We start from the raw sequence: 6,435 nt of genomic DNA on the forward strand, positions 1-6,435 counted from the left end.
TGTAGTAGTAGTAGTAGTAATAGTAGTAGTAGTGGTGGTGGTGGTGGTGGTGGTGGTGGTGAGGTGGTGGTGGTGGTCTTAGTAGTAGCAGTAGCAGCAGTAGAAACAATCTTTGAAGTAGTAGTTGCCGAAGAAGCAGCACCAGCAGTAGTAGATGCAATAGTTATCCCTGCAGCCTCTACTGCAGTAGCCTCTTTCTCTTCTCGAAAGCCAGCAACTTGTTTCCCAGTTTTACCAAAGCCCACTTTGGTGCTTGTGTTTCTCTTCATGGATTCTTTACACAATCAATGTACTGAACACCTACTACTACTACTACTACTACTACTACAACTACTGCTGCTGCTACTACTAGTACTACTACTATTAGTAGTAGTAGTAGTAGCAGTGGTTGTAGTAGTAGTAGTGGTAGTAGTAGCAGTAGGCCAGAACGAGATTTGAAAACAGGACGTAAAAATTTGGGAAACAATACCGCAAAAAAACATTCTGGCGCTCAAACAATTTTGTCAGATCCTAGTAGTAGTAGTAGTAGTAGTAGTAGCAGCAGCAGCAGCAGCAGCAACGTGGAAGATGTAAGCAATAATAATGATCTGGTGTTTGTAGAAGTCTCTGATCGCCGTTGTAGATTGACCAGAGCGAAATTTGAACACAGAACGTAAACATTTCTGTCGGATACAAGGCCAAGTAGTAGTCGTAGTAGTAGTAGTAGTAGTAGTAGTAGTAGTAGTAGTAGTAGTAGTAGTAGTAGTAGTAGTAGTAGTAGTAACAGCAGCAACAGCAACATAGAAAATGTAGACAATTCTAATGATATGTTGTTTCTGAAGTCTATGACTGTTGTTGTTGTTTAACCCATGGTCAACTCCAATTCAGTTTGCCTAAATTCAAAGACTTCCGGCCGTTACTTCCCTATCATCTTGAATAGCATAACTAGGGATACCTCATCCAGTCGATAGCTTTGTTAACATGGTAGGGTGTCGTTTGAGTGAATGTGGTTGCTATTGTTAGGGGATCAAACGGACAAGTAAACGCTCTGCCGTTGGGTAGAGAAGCATAAGGTTGACAAAATCCATATCGTGCTCTACTAAATGCATGTGTGTATAAAACTATGAGCTCCTATGTCTTAAGTTCGAATCGAATAGGGATCTCTATTTAATCGGTTTTGCGCATCCCGTAATATTTCTGTCTTTTTACCTATATTTGGAATTATATGTAATATTATTCCGCTTGGCGCAGGAGTGGCTGTTTGGTAAGTAGCATGCTTAGCAACCACATGGTTCCGTGTTCAGTCCCACAGCGTGCAGTCTTCTACAATAGACTCGAGCCAACCAAAGCCTTCTGAGTGGATTTGGTACAGGGAAACTGAAAAAAGGCTGTCATATACACACACACACACATATATATATATATATGTGTGTGTGTGTGTGTATGTGTTTGTCCCTCCACCCTCGCTTGACAACCGTTGTTGGTTTGTTTACGTCTCTGTTACCTGGCGGTTCGGCAAAAGAGACCGAAAGAATAAGTACTAGGCTTACAAAGAATAAGTCCTGGATTCGATTTGTTCGACTAAACGTGGTGCTCCAGCATGGCCGCAGTCAAATGACAGGAACAAGTAAAAGAATAAAAGAATAGTCGAAACATGAGTTCGGATGTTATGCTTTTAAATTTTCTAACTGGAACAGAAGTAAAAACGTTATCAAAAACTTAAACAGAATGAAACAAGTTTAAATTTTACGATTTCAGTAATTTCAATTATGGTTCGTATGAGAAGATATATATCTTTCGTTTACTTTTTTCAGTCATGACTACGGCCATGCTGGGACACCATCTTGGAAGGTTTATTCGAATATATCAACTCTAGTACTTTTTTAAAACTTTGTTACTTGTTCTATCGATCTCTTGGGTATGTACTAGTGACCAAAACCTGTTGTCAAGTGGTAGAGGTATGCAAACTCAAGCACAAAGTTATGCATATATATATACGAGGGTTGCCACAGTTTCCGTCCACCAAATTCACTCACAAGACATTATTTCTTTCTTGTCCACAAGGGGCTAAACATAGAGGGGACAAACAAGGTCAGACAAAGGGATTAAGTCGATTACAACGCCCCCCCCAGTGCGTAACTGGTACTTAATTTTTCGACCCCGAAAGGATGAAAGGCAAAGTCGACCTCGGCGGAATTTGAACTCAGAACGTAACGGCAGACGAAATACTGCTAAGCATTTTGCCCGGCGCGCTAACGTTTCTGCCAGCTCGCCGCCTTCACTCACAAGACATTAGTCGACCCAGGGCTATGATAGCAGGCACTTGTCCAAAATCTCATTCAGTGTGACTGAACCGAAAACCAAATGGTTACAAAAAAGCTTCTTAGTCATATAGCCCTGCCTGCGCTATGTATTTAACATAATGAAACCTATCAATGCCTGAAGGTCTATTAATCATTTCTAAAAGGGGTTTGTTACCATGCGTCTCACTAGTTGTTATTAATAGGGGGATACAGAAAAGTCGAGTGGTAAAATAACATTTCGTCCCCTCCCTTACACTCTCTAGTTCAAATCGCACAAGTGTCGATTCTAACTTTCAACCCTCCGAAGGACATTATTGTCAATTCCATCTCTCTTCTAAACATATTGAGAAAACCAATGAATAAAAGTATTCTGTCTATGTATGACTATTCAGTTTTCAGACACTATGTTTCTGGCTACATTATCCAATCTGGCTTTGATTTAATTAAGAACGTATGGTGTATTTTGAATGGTATTTGACAGCTATTTCTTGCAAATCGAAACACCACATTAATGTTCCCCCGTTGGATTGTAGTTACTGTCATCATTACCGGTGTAGCAATGGTAGTATTTTAGTAATGATGTGTTACAAATTCCATTAATATAGTTATTGTATTGTATAGTATGCAGGCTTGATGACCTGAGAGATAGTGCGGCAAGCGAGCTTTTATGTTGTTTCTAATGTTTGTTTAGACTATATGGAATGCAAAGCGTTAATTGATTTTCTGTTCTATTCATTTGTTGGTCTCGAATTGCTAACTTTCTTCCTCAAACGAGTGTGAACGAATTTGAACATTTGTTAATAAAAATGACACCAACAGCTGCTCAAAGAAGACAAGCATTTGTTATTAGCAGCATTAACGACATCTATAATGTCTTGGTAACAATAATAGGTTCATATCCATGCATTCTCGGTGTCGCTTTCTGTCGTCAAACAAGACATTTAATCATAAATTGTCTCGATTTATCTGTATTAGACCAGCGTCTTGTCCAGAATATTCTTCCCTTTCTCATCCGTTTAGAAATAATGGAAGTTCAGCTAAACAATGATAAAATAACTCGCCAGGTTATTTAAATGGCAATGTGTTTTTCTTTTTAGCATTAATTATGTATCTAACAAAGGCGAAGATCTGCAAATTATATCGATTCCAGTACTTGACTGTTACTTATTTTATTGACCACGAGGAGAAGAAAGGAAAGAATCCATCTCGGCGAGATTTAATCTGCGAATATAAATGATCGAACTACAGTAAAGTGTTTTGTTCAACACTTTACCATTAATGTCATCTACTTTCATTTTTACAGCATTAATTCTGTGGATTAGTAGAAATTTTAGAGTGTCGGACAAAAAGCTTTAACCCAATTTAGTTACAGCTCCTTCTGTTAAGAGTTCAAATCCTGCTGACTTCAAATGTACCTGTGATCTACTTTCCATAGCAGTTCACAACTGAAAGTATGCTTCTTTTTTACATCAGAGTTTATGCTCTTACCACTGACTCTTTGCCGGTGTCGTACTAACTTGATGCTGAATGGGCACTGTGTCAGTCTTAAAACACGTTTTTGGCAGCTGAACAGACTTGAGAATCGCGAAGTAAATTGCCTTGCCCAAGAACAGAATGTCTAACTTGGACCGCGAATCGAACCCAAGACTATATGAACGACAGTCCTTTTGCCTATGCTATATACCACATATTTTGGGATTGTTATAGTGAAAATGTGGAGGCGCAATGGCCCATTGTTTAGGGCAACGGACTCGCAGTCGGAGAATCACGGTTTCGATTCCCAGACCGGGCGTTGTGTGTGTTTATTGAGCGAAAACACCAAAAGCTCCACCAGGTTCTGGCGGTGGGGGGGGGACACCCCTGTTGTACTCTTTCGCCCCAACTTTCTCTCACTCTTTCTTCCTGTTTCTCGAGTAAGGCTGCGATGGACTGGCGTCCCGTCCAGTTGGGGGGTAACACATACGCCATAGAAACCGGGAAACCGGGCCCATGAGCCTGGCTAGGCTTGAAAAGGGCGCATGAATAAATTAAATAGTGAAAATACATAATACACCATATCAAACCCAACACTCATTGATTACTAGAGAACTCAAGACGATCGCTCGATCTGCGTGAGTTAGTTGGAAAATTAACCTCAAATATACTCGACCTTTCCCAAAGTGTAAAGAACACATTAGGTAATGTAGTCTAGTTTATATACCCTTAAGCTGACGAGATGGTCTGGGCTGGATTGTCTTCCATGAGAGGTTTTATGATCGAGGTTGAGCTGATTCAGTTACTCATCTGATTTGCCAAAGAATATTTTCTGTTATAAAGAGATTAATATCAATCAAATAACTAAGAGTATTAAAACAACATATAGCTTGTGTATGTGTGTGTGTGTGTGTGTGCGTATATATAGATATGCATGCATATGTATACAGTTTCTCTATAAAAAGAAATCATAGGACTAATGATAGACTGTGATCGGAACAGATTAGGTTCCTCTATATCTGACGCTTACCGCTTGGATTGCTTCCTTCTTTTGCCAAAGCTGCTGAAAAACAGTAGCGTAAAACAACTTATTAAAAATGTAAACAATATTGTGAATGACACAAGTCATTTATATAATGGTACCGGTTTGGCAGCCGGGCATTAATACCATAACAACATTAATATCAATCATTCTTTTTAAAAAGAACCAACTCATTAGTTTCATGTATTTTTAACAAAACTACAAGTGATAGACATAAGTATCTGCGTACGGTTACATCGTCATTGATTTACGTGTGTCTGTATGAAAACAAAAATAATAATAGTAAAGAAAAAGAGAAGGCAGTAACCTAATTTCAAAATGAAGCTCTTTTATTCATTCATTTCTTTCTGTTTTGTCATTTTGTTTGAGAGAGGAGAGAAAGAGAGAAGGAAAGAAAGCAAAAGAGAATGTATGATAGAGAGAGGGAGGAAGGCTGTTCCTTTTTACCGTGTTTAACAAATATTCTGATGTTGCATACACAGTCTGTCTCGTCCATACAATTACTTCTATTGTAATTTAGGATGGCGCAACTGTTTGAGTTCACTACTAAACACTATTAGCAAAACGCGTCTTTCTTGTTTCGTTTGATGTTTATATCATTGTTTTAGTTGTTCGTAAGAAAACTGGAATCACACAGAATTTCAAACGCAACAAATACAAGAGAATTACTAAACAGTGAATGAGGAAACGTATTTAACCCAAGGCATATAGCCTTCGTACAGACAGTTTCGACACGCACGCACACAAGCACACGTATACATATAGTCACACACATGCACATATTGGCATTTGACAATAAGGTTATACAATTTCTTTCTCTTTATTGTAAATTGCTGTTTGCGGTTGCTACAGAGGATCTATCTAAATTCATTTTGAGATCAATAAATGACATCTCATAAGTTTATGGCTTTAGGATTTAGCAATGCTAACATCAATGAATGTCACAGTAAATTAACTGGACTGTTTGATATTGGATACGTCCATTTCCAGTCACTTATTTCGGCCAGCTGACATTTGCAATTCGGCCGGGCTACCTCTGCTTGAATTTAATCCGGATTGTCTAGTAAGCAGAACTCTAGTATCAATAAATGATTCAACATCTGACATTGTGCTTTGAAAGCAAGTCATTCAACAATCATTTCTGCATCGGTGATTCCCTTTAAATGGTAACCTGTTAGACTATGTTAGTACTTTTAATCAAACTGAGATTACAGATTTCAAATAATCTTATATTACATCGATATGTGTGGTGTGTGTGCTTAAGCTTGTTTTTGTGTGAGCGCGTGCATGTGTGCTTGTTTGTGTTTGAGTGTGTGTGTGTTATTGAGTCCCATAAATAGCTAGGTCGTTGACTGAAGGCGGAGTTTGTGTGATTGGTGGCGCCCGTTCCACTCCAGTTTATAACGATACGAGCAGTTGAATACTGTTTTATAATTTGGTGATTTTGCTTTTCGCTAGTGAACTTTCTCACCTTGTGGTACTTGCAGCTCTTTGGCTCAGGCAATTAAGCCTTGAACATTTCAACCTTCTGTAAACGCTTAATCACACATGCGCGCGCGCACACACAGATACAAGTATACACACAGAACACACATGCACGCCCACACAAATCTATATCTGTATATATATATATATATA

The sequence above is a fragment of the Octopus bimaculoides genome, chromosome 1 (genome assembly GCF_001194135.2).
Source record: "Octopus bimaculoides isolate UCB-OBI-ISO-001 chromosome 1, ASM119413v2, whole genome shotgun sequence".
Taxonomy (NCBI): domain Eukaryota; kingdom Metazoa; phylum Mollusca; class Cephalopoda; order Octopoda; family Octopodidae; genus Octopus; species Octopus bimaculoides.